This window comes from Oryx dammah, unplaced genomic scaffold (assembly GCF_014754425.2).
Source record: "Oryx dammah isolate SB20612 unplaced genomic scaffold, SCBI_Odam_1.1 HiC_scaffold_20, whole genome shotgun sequence".
NCBI classification, from domain to species: domain Eukaryota; kingdom Metazoa; phylum Chordata; class Mammalia; order Artiodactyla; family Bovidae; genus Oryx; species Oryx dammah.
Window position 1 is genome coordinate 24390820 of NW_024070204.1, and position 17494 is coordinate 24408313.

The following is a 17494-nucleotide window of genomic DNA, read 5'->3' on the forward strand; positions in this document are numbered from 1 at the left end:
CATATCCCTTGTTAATCCACTAATTTATTTTGAGGCTGGTCCTACTGACTCATGTCCCCAGATATCTTTTAACTGAGTAGAAATACAGTCAATTACAGAATTTCTCTTTACCTTTTGACATTTCTTTTTTACCTATGCTGAATATTAACATTGAAAGTGTATATGTTACATAGACAGCATTTTAACTGAGTGAAAAATTAGGCATTTGTTAAAGTAAAAGCAACAATTTCCGTACTAAACCAATAGTGATTGTGTGGTTCCATCAAGGGGTTTTATTTCTGGAAAATTTTGGAATATTCTATTCATATGGGTATCTAACTATTAAACAAGTATAGAGCTTTCAGATCTATGAACACCACCACCCCCAACAAATTCCTATAGAGTTGCCATGGATAATGCAATGCATGGGATAAAATGTTACGAATAAATAGAAAATTCTGACAGATGTTTTATTTTCCAAAATATTAAGGCTGGTGTAAAAGTAATTGAGGTTTTAAAATATGAATTTTAAACCATTATAACTAAGCTTAAACATATTTTTATTAATCAAAATAAGAACATTAAAATCAACACATTTTGCCAGTAAGAAATGTTTATTCCTATAGCATAAAAATCCACACTTTGAGATTTGACAAATTCTTGGAAAGCATTTTCTGCCTTCTGCTGGTTGTGGAAATGTTTTCCCTGCAAAAAGTTGTCAAGATGCTTGAAGAAGTGGTAGTTATTTGGTGAGAGGTCAGGTGAATTTGGCAGATGAGTTAAAACTTTGTGACCCGGTTCATTCAATTTTTGAAGTGTTGCTTGTGCAACAATCAGTCCAGCATTGTTGTGAAGAACTGGGTCCATTCTGTTGACCAAAGTCAGCTGCCAGCATTGCTATTTGCAGTGCACCTTATTGATTTGCTGAACATACTTCTCAGATGTAATGGTTTCACCAGGATTCGGGAAGCTGTAGTGGATCAAATGGGCAGCAGAGAATTAAACAGTGACCATGATCTTCCTTGGTGTAACTTTGGCTTTGAGAAGTGCTTTGGAGCTTCTTCTTGGTCCTACCACTGAGCTGCTCATGGCTGGTTATTGGATAAAATCTACTTTCCATTGCTTGTCATAATCTGATCTAGAAATGGTTTGTTGTTGTTGCACAGAATAAGAGAAGATGACACTTCAAAACAACATTTTCTTTTTAATTTTCAGTCAGCTCATGAGGCAACCATCCACTGAGATTTTTCACCTTTCTGATTTGCTCCAAATGCCTAATGACCATAAAATAGTCAATGCTGAGTTCTTCGGCAACTTCACCTATAGTTGTAAGAAGATCAACTTCAAAGATGGTTCTCAATTTGTTGTTGTCAACCTTCTGTGGCCAGCCACTACTCTCCTTATCTTCAAGGCTTTTGTCTCCTGTGCAGAAATTCTTGAGCCACCACTGCACGATATGCTTGTTAGAAGTTTCTGGGCCAAATGCATTGTTAATGTGATGAGTTGTCTCTGCCCCTATATTACCCATTTTGAACTTGAAAGAGAAAATCATTTGAATTTGACTTTGTCTAATGAAAATTATTATATTAACAATTATTTACTAATAAATATATATAACTATATTTATTAAAATGAATATAAAAGTTTAAAATAAACAGAAAATAAACAGCAAGTAATATCATTAGTTAAAAAAAATAAAGCAAGCAAGCAAGAAAGATAGCGCTAAGTTGTGTCCAACTCTTGCGATCCCATGAACCGTAGCCTGCCAGGTTCCTCTGTCCATGGGATTCCCCAGGCAAGAATACTGGAGTGGGTTGCCATTTTCTTTTCCAGGGGAACTTCCTGATCCAGAAATTGAATCCAGGTCTCCCACACTGCAGGCAGATGCTTTACCGACTGAACTACATGGCAAGTGAGTAAAGCAAGAAATATGCATAACCATAGCTATTTTAGAATGTATTCAAATATCAAACAGCAAAGTTCAACGATGCAATACCACAATTGATTTTGCACCAACCTAAGGAGATCAGCCCTGGGATTTCTTTGGAAGGAATGATGCTAATGCTGAAACTCTAGTACTTTGGTCACCTCATGCGAAGAGTTGACTCATTGGAACATTCTCTGATGCTGAGAGGGATTGGGGGCAGGAGGGGAAGGGGACGACAGAGGATGAGATGGCTGAATAGCATCACTGACTTGATGGACGTGAATCTGAGTGAATTCCGGGAGTTGGTGATGGACAGGGAGGCCTGGCATGCTGCAATTCATGGGGTCACAGAATCGGACACGACTGAGTGACTGAACTGAACTGAACTGAGTACAAAACCACTCTTATGGCAGAAAGTGAAGAGGAACTAAAAACCCTCTTGATGAAAGTAAAAGAGGAGAGTGAAAAAGTTGGCTTAAAGCTCAACATTCAGAAAACGAAGATCATGGAATCTGGTCCCATCACTTCATGGGAAATAGATGGGGAAACAGTGGAAACAGTGTAAGATTTTATTCTTTTGGGCTCCAAAATCAGTGCAGATGGTGACTGCAGCCATGACATTAAAAGACGCTTACTCCTTGGAAGAAAACTTATGGCCAACCTAGATAGCATATTCAAAAGCAGAGACATTACTTTGCAGACTAAGGTCCGTCTAGTCAAGGCTATGGGTTTTCCTGTGGTCATGTATGGATGCGAGAGCTGGATTGTGAAGAAGGCTGAGCACCGAAGAATTGATGCTTTTGAACTGTGGTGATGGAGAAGACTCTTGAGAGTCCCTTGGACTGCAAGGTGATCCAACCAGTCCATTCTGAAGGAGATCAACCCTGGGATTTCTTTGGAAGGAATGATGCTAAAGCTGAAACTCCAGTACTTTGGCCACCTTGTGCAAAGGGTTGACTCATTGGAAAAGACTTTGATGCTGGGAGGGATTCTGGGCAGGAGGAGAAGGGGACGACCCAGGATGAGATGGCTGGCTGGCATCACTGACTCGATGGACATGAGTCTGAGTGAACTCCAGGAGTTGGTGATGGACAGGGAGGCCTGGTGTGCTGGGATTCATGGGGTCGCAAAGAGTCAACATGACTGGGCGACTGAACTGAACTGAACTGATAACCTTGAGGTGTTCTTATAGGAGAAACCTAAGAAAATACTGGGTTCACCCCAAACTTCAAATCTCATGAGATACACACTATTTCATACACAAACTCCAGAAATTTGTCAAAATTAATGTTATGTATTCTGGCTAGTTTATGACTCTAGCAGGTTCTGCTCCAGTTAAGCTTTATCTGCAATATTTTGTGGTTGCCTGTCTCTCTGGATTTTACTGTCAGTTTGGTCTGTGCTTTCTTTCTCTGATGGATTCAAGAAAAATATATTTTCTCAAGTTGTTCAGAATTTTTCTTGTAAGAATGGGATTGAGAACTTCCAAGCCAGGGCTGAAATTGGAATCTTGTTGCTTTCAATTTTTGAAAGAAAGTTTAGCTGTTTATAAAATTCTTGGCTGACTAATGTTTTAAGCCCATACCTCTGTCTTTGCATTGCCCTCTAAACTCAATTGTTTTGTTGAATAGTCAGTCTTTAATTTCACTGGATTTTTTGTATGTTATGAGTAACTTTGCTGATTTCAAAATGTCATTGTCTTTGACTCTCAGCATTTTTACTATAACACATCCAGGTAAGATGCTTACTTTTATCATTTTTCTACTTCTATAATGTTACATTGGTTGAGTTTTGAATATTCTTCTAATAAACATTCTTGGTATGAAAACAACTTACTTTTGATTTATATTTTTATGTACTGTTGGATTTGTCCTCTCTCTCTCTCTCTCTCTCTCTCTCTCTATATATATATATATATATATATATATATATAGCATCTATACTCAGGAGATAACTTTATGGTGCTGTCTTTGTTAGTGGTTTGTTTTAATGTAGGTTACTCTGAAATCATAAAGGGCATGCTAACATTTCCTTTATTCCTATTAAGAGTTTATGTAATTTTGATGCTATTTATTCATTAAATGTTTCAAATGTTGCAACAGAGAAGATATAAAGTAGTATAGGTTTTATGGGGTGTGAGTGATTTTTAACAATTACTGTGAACCAGACAAAGTTTATAATCTTTATTCATTGAGTCATATTTAGTTGTGCTTTTGAAAAATGCATTTTATTGAATCTTTTTTTCTGTGGAATAAAACTGTTCCTAATACTCACTTATTTTCTTTCTCCACTATATACTAGTTCTTTAATATGCTGCTGTTGCCCTTATTTAGTTCCTCACATTTTCTTTCAGTTTGATTTGTATTTGCCCCTAAATGTTGATATGAAGAATATATCACATATTCAGACTGATCCCTTGCTGCATACTGCACATCCATACTTGGCTGTGTCTGACTCTTGTGATCTTTTATGCATTTTTTTTCCAAGTAAGAATACTGGAGTAGGTTGCCATTTTTTCCTCCAGGGGATCTTCCCAACCCAGGGATTGAAGCCCCTGGCTGCTGCATTGTCAGGTGGATACTTTAGCACTGAGCCACCTGGGAAGCCTATTCCTTTCCTTCCATATATCTACGCATGAAATTTCCTCTCAGCTTTTAGACTTGTACACATTTTTGAAATATCATACTTGTTTCCTTATTTTATGAATTATCTTGTATTAGTTAGAATTGTATCTTAAACTTTTATGTTTTTAAATTTTAATTGGAAGATAATTAGTTTACAATATTGGGATGGATTTTTGCCATGTATCAGTATGAATCTGCCATAGGTATACATGTGTTCCTTCCATCCTGAAACCCTCTCCCACCTCCCTCCCCACCCTAACCTTCCAGGTTGTCAAAGAACAGAATGATCCTATGTGCAGGGCAGCACAAGAGCCATAGATATAAAGAATAGACATTTGGATGCAGTGGGAGAAGAAGAGGGTGGGATGATTTGAGAGAACAGAATTGAAAGATATAGCTTACCATATATAAAATAGATAATCAGTGTAAGTTTGATGCAAGAATTGTATCTTAATTTTAAGGGGTGTGGAGGCATAGTTCCAGACTCGGTTCCTTCTAGAACTCCGCAGGTCACAGAACCAATGTGAATGTTTTGCCTACTGATTTTTTCATCTTGATAAAGTGGTTGATTATGGTGAAATACCACCAGCTGTACCTATAGCTTCACTGTTTTTTGCACTTCACCATTTTTTGCATGAATTAGCTAGGACTTCATTATTTTCCACTGGCCCAATTACAATTAGATGACTTTCAGGTGCCAATAATTCCACATAGAGCTATGATCCCTGTTGTCTTTAATAATAAAACATCAGTAACTTCAATATTACCCATATTCCAAGGGTCTTCATCACCCTTAATACTAGTATCAGGAAGTATCACCTCCCCCACCAGCAATAGATCATATTCTAAAATTCCATCCTGAAGTTTTTTCTAAGGCTACCACTGGTACTGATTGCATTAGCTTTGGCCTCTGTAAGAAAGAGTTTGACAAGATTTGAGATCATACATTTTATTGTGAAAAATAGTCTATGGTGAATTTGGCTAGTTGCTCATGATCAAGCTAGAGAAAATAAAAGGATGATATCTGGGACTCAAATTACTAGCTTAAGTTCCACATAAATGACTGAGATATTCTATATCTGCTCTCAAATAAATTCATGTCCTGAAATCTCAAGGCCACACTTTCTGAAAATCAAGTTCTGTGAGGAGCTAAATTACAATACAGATTGAATTCTCAACTTTGCAGTGAAACTTCAGTTAAAATTAGGACATTTACGTGAGGAGGGGTTGGATAGCATCCTGAAAATTGAAAATGGGAACATATGATTAGATCCTGATGAACCTAGGGACACTGACATCTAGATGCTACCAAGTTGTATTTGCCTGTCAAAATGGCTCTTCTACCACTGACTGTGGAGTTTAACTCTCCTTTTCCCAAAGAAACTGTGATTATCTCCACTGAATTAGCTTGCATACATGGAACTGATAATGCTCTTCAGAACCTACTCCCATCACCCTTCTTTGTTTCTAGACACAGAACAAATCCCATAAGGCCATGAAGTGTGAGAACCACAGTGTTAACCACATAGTTGTTCCATACATCAAGAAAACTTCATGGCTGTTTAAATTAGACAGGAAAAAAAATCTGAGAAGTATATTTGGAAAATAATTAAGGATATGGCCTTCATTGTAAAAGAAATATAAACTTGGATCAAGCCTAATTTTTTGACTCCTGTCCACTAAACCAAGATTCCAGATTTGGTGTTTTTGCTTGAAGATTTTAAAATGTCTGTAACAGTTTGTGTGGTATATCTTCTGAAACACAGACCCATTGTCTACTATAAATAAGATGAATTACCAGAACTTCTTTTATATGCTAGAGAGAAGTTCATGGAGGTTGGAATGTTAGAGTAGATTTATTTTGTAAAAATTGTTCACCTGCCCCAGCAATCTGGAAGACAAACCTTTTACCACAATTGTGAGAAAGCTCAATGATTCTTAAAGAGCTCTATGGTGATTCTGTGGGTCTCTCTGGTGGTTCAGATTGTAAATAATCTTCCTGCAATGCAAGATACCTGGGTTCAGTCCCTGGGTCAGGAAAACCCTAGAGAAGGGAATGGCAACCCACTCCAATATTCTTGCCTAGAGAATTCCATGGACAGAGGAACCTGGCAGACTATAGTCCATGGGGTTGCCAAGAGTTGGACACAACTGAGCAACTCACACTTTCACTTTCTTTTTCATGGTCATTCATAAGTCAGAAATCAAAATGGAAATGTTAGCCTTGAACTAGGATCCCTAAATTCAATGGGTGTAACTGGATCCGAGGACAACAGGGCCAACTTATGGCATTTTAATCACCAAAGGTAAGGAGTATGTGGTTACAATAATGGACAATAGAGTCAAAGCAAGTTAATCATTGTGTTGCTATAATAAATAGGGCAGTGTACTAAAAACTTATTTGGCTTGTATAAGCAAATGAGTTTAGAATAGAATGAGCAGAAATCCAATTTTATTCATGAAAACAGAGCCATGACCCCTAAGGGGATGCTGGGTCCCTTTTATAAAGGACCTATCCAACCTGTCAACATTTGTACTGTTGAATATATCTCCCAGACTTCTCCATGGGGAATAGAGAAATTTACCAGGGTGACCGTGTCTTATGGAGAAGAAAAAAGTCATACTTTTCTTTGATTACTATACATTGGCTCAGAACTGATAATAATTCCTGGAAATCAAAAACATCATCCCAGTAACCTTAGTAACCTTAGGATCTGATAGACTAAAAGTGTAAATGTCAAAGAGAAATGTTTCTTCCAAGAGAGACAATAATAATTCTATTGGAGTAGAAGTTTAACTTCCATTAGGCCATTTTGTGGTTCTTCATGTCTCTAAATCAATAGTAAGCAAAACAAATTATTCAACATGTTAGTATACTGTATGGGGTGATTTTTTTTAAAAATTATTACCAAGGGGAAACTGTGGTCTTATAAAATGGAGATAAGGAAGAAAAAACCATATCTGGAATATAAGAGATCCCTTATGTATCCCTTACCATGTCCTGGGATTAAAATAAATGAAAAACTTCAACAATCCAATTTATACAGGATAGCTAATGATGGAGGCCCGTAAGATTAAGGTTTAGTCCACCTTAGCAGGCAAACATCCAGGATCAACTGAAGTGACTGATGACAGCAAAGGAGTATGGAATGGTAGTAAATGAAGGTAGTTATAAACACTAGGTGTAACCCCATCATCAGTTGTTGAAATAAAGAATGAAAAATTATGAGAATTTTTTTCTTATGAATGTATGTGTGCATGCTGCTCTGTCACTCAGTTGTGTCTGACTCTTTGTGACCCTATGGAGTGAACCGCACTGGGCTTCTCTGTCCATGGAATATTCCAGGCAAGAATACTAGATGGGGTTGCCATTTTCTATTCCAGGAGATCTCCCTGACCCATGGATTGAACCTGTATCTCCTGCATCTCTTGTATTGGCAAGTGGATTCTTTACTATCTGAACCATGAAGGAAGCCCTATAAATATATATAAATAATATATATATATATATTTTATCTACCACAAGATCATGATATTTAAGTTATAAATATCAAAGGAGAAGAGTAAACATTACCTGAAGATTTTTCATGCTTTTCTAGGGAAGGGATTATTATATTCTCAGTTGTATTACATTGTCATTCCTCTTTATCTGGAGATTCCTTATGGATCAAGGAGATGTGTATGGGCTCTAATGTGAGAAAAGGTAGTCCATGATCAGTTTTATGTGTCATGATGGCCAGGCTGAGGTCTCCAGTTTTCCAAATACTAGCCTAGGTGATACTATGAAGGCATTTTGCAAAGATGATTAAAGTCCAAATCAACTGACTCTAAGTGAGAATATTATTCTAAATAATCTAGATGGGCCTGATTCCATCACTTAAAGGCTGTAAGAACTGAATTGAGGCTTCACTGAAGAATGAATTCTGATTGTAGATTGCAGCTTTAGGTGATGCCAGAGAGTTCCAGTTCCTGACATTCCTGACAAATCTGACTAGTACCAGGTACAACAATCATGTGAGACCATTCATAATATATGATTATCTCCTACTGGTTTTCTTTCTCTGGTTGGTCTGTGAGTGATACATATTCAGTGACCAAAAGTGGTATACTAGCCAAGTATAGCCAAGTATAGAAGGAAAGTAACCAATAATTATGTATAAGCACATAGGCTAAATAGAAATATAAACTGACAATTTGAAGGATGATTTCCTGTTGCATATTGAAATCTGAAACAACATATTAAAATGAATTCCTTAAAGACATTAGATAAACCATAATCTGCAATTTCTAACAGGCAAAAGGAATAGAAAATATATTGCTGATTATTTATTTTCTGTGTTAAATGAGTCAGGCTATTTCTGTTTTCAAAGAAAAATTTCCCCTTGTGCAGGTATGTGTTTAATCCCTTAAGCAAGTTAATGAGATCTTTAGAATTCAATTTTTCTTGTTTTCTAATGTACTCTGAATTTTACCTAATTGTATATTAATATTTAAATGACATAAAACTTATGAAAAATTTAGAAACAGGCTTTTAATATGTTAAATCTTTTGAAACTGATGGAAAATGTTAAACTGTACTAAATATTGTGGATTCATATCATTTATCTTTAGTTATAGACATGATAATGAACAATAAACTCTGGTAGGAAAAAATATAGATGTTTATGTATTATTTAACACATCTTTATTAAGGGAGGAGATTATTTTGATACATCTCCCCACCCTAAGTGAAGAAAGAAATCTACCAATAATTTTGTAGAATAAATCAAAAAATAAAATTTTCACCATGTATATTCTGTATGGATTTACTTCTAAAAACTTTAACTTTTCTGAAGAAAAAAAAAAGCATTGGCAGCTAGGCTCTCACGTTATTCATTACTAAGAAAAATGTATAAAAGGGTATAGATGCAAAGTTACTTCTTTAGTGTTTAAGTGTCTCTATTTCATTTGGATGATTAAATGACATTTTTTGTTTCCAAAATTATTTAATATCATGAGATTCATCTTCCCTGTCATATGTGAAGCATTCTGATTTTAAAGAAACAAATGGTAAAAATAGATTATTTTCATTCATGTATATATATTTATGTACATATTATTTTTTGGTCTATTATGAACTGCATTCTCACAGTCTCCAGTGTCAGCAACATTTTGATTCTATTAATTTGTTTCCAGACTTGCCTAGATAAACTTGCATTTTCTTATACATTACATAAATTGACACTGAATTTCTAGAATAAAATGGCTCTTTACTATGAAGTTTAGAATCTTTAATGTTTGATCAATCTTTAATGTTTGATCAGAGGACATCTTATCACACTCAAATTGCCAAATGTGTTACAGAAGGACCAAGTGACAAAGATAAAACTTAACAGACTTCATCTTTTAATTGAAGATATTAAATGAAACAACTAGATATTCAGTAGTGTACTGCTATGTTTGATCAGCATACATATTAATGTATACAATGTAGATTAATGTAAATTTCCTGGAGGTTGCTTTTATAAATATTCTGGGGATATACAACTCATTTTCTAATTTTTACATCAATATGGAGAAAAAATAATAAAGTTTAAAATTATTTCCAGTAAGTGTTAAAAATAAATATTTATTTAGCTCACTGAATCTTTTAAAAAATATGTATAAAAATATAACACCTTGTTAGATTATGGGCTAGAGGTTTAGAGAAGATATTTTATTCCCTTAAGTCCACAAAGCTACTAAATGGTTTAGACAGAATTTATAATCAATTTTTCTGTGATGCCATGGAATAAATTCTTGAATGTTATTGGACTCTTTTAGTATAAACATAAATAGTTTACACAGTAATTTCTTAAAAATCAAATGGCAACAGCCAAAAAAAGGTAACTCTTACTGGGAGTAAGGGAAGTAATGAATCTAATTGAATGGGTCTCTCTCTTCTCCCTGCCCCCGTTGCACGAAAGCAAAAATACACTTGTGTGCACACATGCGTGTGCACATGCACACACACACAAACTATCCCAGAGTTTTTAAAGTATTAATTTTAGTATTTGCTTTGCTCTGTTTAACATTAAAGATATGTGTGTGCTCACTCAGTCGTATATGACTCTCTGTGACCCCATGAACTGCAGCCTGCCAGGCTGCTCTGTCATGAAATTTTCCAGGCAAGAATACTGTAGTTTGTTGCCCTTTCCTAGTCCAAAGGGTCTTCCTGACCCAGGGATCCAATCCTCCTCTCTTAACTCTCCTGCATTGGCAGGTGAATTCTTTATCACAGAACCACTTGGGAAGTCCAAAATATGTACCACAGGGTCAAAAATCAGATGTGAAAAACAAAGTGAAAGTGAAGTCGCTCAGTCGTGTCCGACTCTTTGCGACCCCATAGACTGTAGCCTAAAAGGCTTCTCCATCCATGGGGTTTTCCAGGCAAGAATACTGGAGTGGGTTACCATATCCTTCTCCAGGGGATCTTCCCGACCCAGGGATCGAACCCAGGTCTCTCGTATTGGAGGCAGACGCTTTAACCTCTAAGCCACCAGGGAAAGGTAAAATAATTTATCTATAAAAACTATTTGGATAAATCTCCAATAGCACAAAGCTACTTTTTAATTTAATATTAAATGTGTAGAAATGAATGAAACAATCAGGCAGGTGAGTAATGAAGTTTGATTTCTACCAGTAAATCACTTTTCCTGAAGTTTAATTCCAAATAATGACATTGTTATATACCAATATGAAGAGAATATTTAGGACAAAAATTATATGCACATTCTATTCTATTGGCTACAATGTGTTGTAAATAAGAAATAGAAACATCACAATGCTATGTACCATGTAAGTACATCCTGAAGAAATAAAATCATTATTTATTATGCTTAATTTAGACAATATATCAACATTAAACACCACTTCAAAAAAAGAGGTAGACTATCTTAAGGGACATAAAATTTAAATAGATAATAATATATAATAAAATACTTTGGCCACCTCATGCGAAGAATTGACTCATTGGAAAAGACTCTGATGCTGGGAGGGATTGGGGGCAGGAGGAGAAGGGGATGACAGAGGATAAGATGGCTGGATGGCATCGCAGACTTGATACACATGAGTTTGGGTGAACTCTGGGAGTTGGTGATGGACAGGGAGGCCTGGCGTGCTGTGACTCTGCAAAGAGTCAGACATGACTGAGCGACTGAACTGAACTGAATATGTCCACACTATAAGGATAAAAAAAATTAATAAAAAAGATTATTTCCCACACCTACCACAGGGGGGAAGAAATCATTTGAGAAAAAAACAATCAACAGGAGGAAAAAGACAATGAGCATTAATTTAATATAGTTTTAATGACATTTTTTAAAAATTTTAAAGGAATGAAATAATTTACTGAATCAAAAATACAAGAAATAGTAGAGAAAGAACAGGGAGGCCTGGTGTGCTGCAGTCCATGGGGTCGCAAAGAGTCTGCCACAACTGAGTGACTAACACACAATGATAAATGAGAGTTTCAATTGCTACACATGAATTATAGTTTTCAATTGTTTCATTCCCTTACTTTGTACTTTGAAGGCTTGATGTTTTTATGGAAGCATTAAATTGGTGGTCTAGTTTAGTTCACATTTCTTTCTTCCCATTTTTGGGGGCAGTGAAATTAGTATCTTGCTCCTTCAATATTCCTTCCCTCTTGAACCACTTCCCACCTTCCCCCTTCTCATCCTTCTAGGTAGTCACAGAGCACCAAGCTGAGCTCCCTGGGCTATACAGCAGCTTCCCACTACCTATCTATATTACACATAAAAGTGAAGTGAAATCGCTCAGTCATGTCCGACTCTTTGCATCCCCATGGACTGTAGTCTATCAGGCGCCTCGGTCCATGGAATTCTCCAGGCAAGAATATTGGAGTGGGTTGCCATTTCCTTCTCCAGGGGATCTTCCCGACCCAGGGATCGAACCCGGGTCTCCTGCATTGTAGGCAGACGCTTTACCATTTGAGCTACCAGGGAAGCCCGATTTTACACATAGTAGTGTATATATGTCAATGCTACTCTCAGTTTGTCCCACCCTCTCCTTCCTCCAGTATCCACAGTTCTGGTCTCTACATCTGATTCTCTATTCCTGCCCTACAAATAGGTTCATCAGTACCATTATTTTTTTAGATTCCATATATATTTTTAATAGGATATTTGTTTTCCTCTCTCCGACTTACTTCACTCTTGTATCGCAGACTCTAGTTTCATCTGCCTCACTACAACTGATGCAAATGGCTGAGTAATATTCCACTGTATATAGGCACCAAAACTTTATTTATTTGTTGAATTAGAACACTTCCTAACAGCATACTCAAAAGAAAACTCAAAATGGATTAATAACCTAGATGCAAGTCCAGAAACTATAAAACTTTTAGAGGAAAACATAAGCAGAACACTCTGACATAAATTGCAGCAAAATCTGCTTTATCTAACCTCCTAGAGTAATGGAAATTAAACCAAAATTAAATGGGACCTAATTAAGCAATTATATTTTTGAAAGTCAAAGTTTTGTATATTAAAATCTTATTTAGAGAAAATAATCTGAGGCTTAGAATTTTTTTTAATTATTTTCCAACTTTATTTCCCAATACTTTATTATTAGGAAGTAATAGAAAATGATTTTATTTTATGGACAAATAAGAATTAGTATAGCATTCAGAAGACTTAAAATTTGAAAGAGGAACTATAATATTCTAATGGTAGAGGTGTGTGCCTGGTTTAAATTCACATGTATACTTTAATCAAAAATCTTTATAATACTGTGGAACCACATTCTGTTGCTAGATATTAATTATTCATTTTATTGTCCAAATGCTCTAAAAATTTTGAGCACCTACAGTGTTAAAACAATGTACACTTATTCTTCAAGTCTTAGAGCATTTAGCATGAAGTTCAATTTTTAGTGTTCAATATAAATTATGAGTTAATGAAGTGGCTTATAAATTCAATTATAGAACAGTAGCAAGGTGATTTAATGAATATTTGGCACATAACATATTCAATTGGAGAAAAGTGTCTGCTTCTCCAGTGTTTTATCATCATGGATTACATACATATATGTGTGTATATACATATATTATGTTTATATACATAACATATATTTATACTTAGGATACAAATGTCAATATAAGTGTAGAGTGAAAACTGCTATAAATGGAGACAGGAAAGGAGTGTTTATAGCATTTTGAGGCTGTTATGGAGCTTATATTGAGGGATTCTGCTGAGTCCATAGTTCTAAGAGGGCTTCTTTCCTGCTGAGCAAGCAGTGCTTGGTGCATGCATGACTGAACTTCCTGAATAAGTGTAGCATCCTGCAGCTGTGAGTCATGGAGGTGATCAGAGGCCTCAATCTTTGTTGATTCAAGCATCATTCATGGAAAAATTGCTCCAGTTGATCTATCGCTCTTTGTCCAGTTCCAGATTATTTTATGAATATATGTCACAAAAATCAAATAAATAAATATTACTTTGGTATTAGAAGTAAGAACTTTTATACTAAAACTGTAGTTTCAGTGATTATTCTTAGGGGAAAGAAAACTGAAAAATAGCTTTTCCCTATTTTTCAGCCTTTTGCAGATTTTGAGAATCAAAGCAGTTCTCATGGTCTTTATTTCTTTGCAGCAATTTTTGCAATAGAAGAAAATAAAGGCATCTGCTGAGATTCTTTGCCTCCCTGGGATTGAGTAAAATAGGAAAAATATAAAGGCAATGATAGATGGATTTGAGAAGTGTATTTTATGATTTTTTTTTCTTCTTTAAAGGAATTAGTATGTATTTGTTAAGCATGTATGGGTTCTTAATAGAAAGGTTTTTTTACTGAAAAAAATTTAAGAACAGAATATTCAGGTGATTTCTAGGTCAGTACATTTAGAAATACCTGATGGACCTAATTGGATGTATTTTTTCTTTGCTAATATTAACAATTTACTTTTTATTGCAGAGAAATAAATGGTATGACCATTTACCAAATATAATATCTATTTTCTTCCTGTTGGTACACAAGAATTACTGATTAATATATCCAAAAGTTTTAGTAGGCATTAGGGGTTCACTTTGTTCCTCTATAGTGAATATCCTCAAAGCTCAGTTGTGCTCTTATCTTAGTGAACTGGCTATATTTTTTAACTCATCCTATAGTATCACCCTATAGTATCCCATGGACAGAGGAGCCTGGCAGGTTACAGAGTCCATGGGGTTGCAAGAGTCAGACACAACTTAGTGACTAAAGCACCACCATAGTATCACCTGTGCTATCTTCAAGTACAAATATAATTTCCTTCCCCAGGTCTCACTCCTTTAAACTTGTTTTCAACATTCAGTGATGCTCATTAGTCATCACAGTTTATCTTTTGCCACCCTCCATATTAATAACATCTTTAATTTCTCTATCACTGTCACTTTTTTTGTATTTCTTTTACTCACATCAGTTATTTGCATTCACTAAATACCTGAGAAATTTTCCTTATCATAAATGTGCCTTTATTTCTCTACATAAAGCAGGTCTTCTTTTTAAATTTGACTCAACATTTCTTGGCTAAGGTAAGACATGACTACTTGGATGTCACAACTTCCTCAAAACAACATACATAAAATTGAATGTATTTTATACCCTACCTCTACCATTAGGCTGTGAATTTTAAGTCATTGTAACTAGACTCAGACACATCTTTATGAATCAAAATAGGAACGATTACAATCAACCAAGTTTTGCCAACAAGAAATAAGTTTGTTTATTCCTGAAGTGTAAAAATCCATGTGTCAGCATTTAACGAACTCTTGGAAAACATTCTTTGCCTCCTGCTGGTTGTGGAAGAGTTTTCCCTGAAAAAAATTGTCAAGATGCTTGATGAAGTGGTAGTCAGTTGGCAAGAGGTCAGGTGAATATGGCAGATGAGGCAAAATTTCATAGACCAATCTGTTCAACTTTTGAAGCATTGAGTGTGCATTATGTGGCCGGTCTTTGTCATGGAGAAGTATTGGGCCCATTCTGTCCATCCATGCTAGCCATAGGCCTTGCAGAGTTTGGTGCATCTCATTGACTAGTGAGCATACTTCTCAAATGTAAACCAGGATTCAGAAAGCTGTAGTGGATCAGATGGACAGCAGACCACCAAACAGTGACCATGATCTTCCTTGGTGTAAGTTTGGCTTTAGGAAATGCTTTGGAACTTCTTCTCAGTCCAGCCACTGAGCTGGTCATGACTGGTTGTTGGATAAAGTCCACTTTTCATTGCACATCCCAATCTGATCAAGACATGGTTCATTGTTGTTGCATAGCAAAAAAGAAGATGACAATTCAAAATGATTTTTTTTTTAATCAGCTCCTGAGGCCCCCACTTGTTGAGCTCTTTCACCTTTCCAATTTACTTCAAAGGTCAAATGACTGTAAAATGGTCAACATTGAGTTCTTTGGCAACTAGTAGTTGTAAGAGAATCAGATTTGATGATGGCTCTCAGTTGATCGTTGTCAACTTCAGATGATTGGCCACTGCACTTCTTATCTTCAAAGCTCTCATCTCTTTTGCAAAACACTTGAATCACCACTGCACTGTACGTTCATTAGCAGTTCCTGGGCCAAGTGCATTGTTAATGTTGTGAGGTTTCTCTGCTGCTTTACTAACCATTTTGAACTCAGAAAAATCACTTAGATTTTCTGTTTGCCTAACATCATTTTTCTACTCTAATATATATATACACACACATATATATATATATATATATATAAAACTGCAAATAATAAGTCATTAGTAAAAAATTATAAAGCAAGAAATTTTCATTAAGATGATATATAACGTAACCACATTTGTTTAAGAATGTATTCTAATATCAGATGGCAATATTGAAAATGCAAAACCACAATTTTTGCACCAACCTAATATATTTTACTTCTTAAAATTCACAGAATGATCTCTTTCACCTTCTTTCTCCAGAAAGAGAGACTTTTTCTGTGTTTTCTTTTCTTTTATACTTCTCATATGAGATATACTATTCATTTATTATGTATAAAATCACTTTACATCTATTTTTTTCAGCTGATATTTGTGTCAAAGCACTGTATTTTATAGACAGATCAAATTAATTTTTATAAAAGTCAATATGTTTATAAAGATCTCAATATACATATATTCATACCTTTATCTTCTGAAAAGATAAAGTACAATTGGCTTTAGTTTGAATAAGAAATAGAACTAAGACTATTATAAAATATCATCCACAAGAAAAAGATTATACAGCAGAACATTTAGGTAAGCTGTTTGTTTGTTTTTAATACTTTGCTTAATAGACAAGGAAACTACTAGGTAGGGTGGGGTAGAAAGAGGAAAGGTAGAAGGGGAGTCAAATGAAAGATAAGAGTTTAAAAGTTTTCTGGTTCTTGGATTTAGACAAAAGTGGCACAGCTTATCTACCTTGATCCTGGAGAACTGATATAAAAACCTTAGGAAATCTAGTTGGAATAGTTTCCAGGTAAGAATTTTCCTGGCATTCTTAGTAAGTTTTATGTCTGTTTGCTTGTTTTGTTTTTCTGAATCTTATAGTCTGTGGAGGGCTTCCCTTGTGGCTCAGTTGGTTAAGACTCTGCCTTGCAAGAGACCTGGGTTCGATCCCTTGGTTGGGAAGATACCCTGGAGAAGGGAAAGGCTACCGACTCCAGTATCCTGGCCTACAGAATTCCATGGACTGTATAGTTCACGGTATCTCAAAGAGTCTGATATGACTGAGTGACTTTCACTCATGTAATCTGATGAAAATTGGTTGGTAACTTTCAGCCATAAGAATTAGGTTTTAGTGGTCAATGGATGTTACTGGTACAAAGGGATCCTCTGACGTCAAATCAAAAGCAAGGTCAGGATAGGCTGCTGTTCCATCAAGGGATAGGTTGAACATTTCTGAGTCTCAGTCAAGGACCAGACAGGACAGGAAGTGGTCATATCTAGTCAGCAAGCCCTGCTTCC

At 35.6% G+C, this 17494-nt stretch overlaps 1 pseudogene; it reads right to left on the reverse strand.

Moving 5' to 3' along the window:
* Positions 1-546: 546 nt before the first annotated feature.
* The window catches only part of LOC120879257, an 83380-nt pseudogene continuing 66432 nt past the window's right edge, over positions 547-17494 (reverse strand).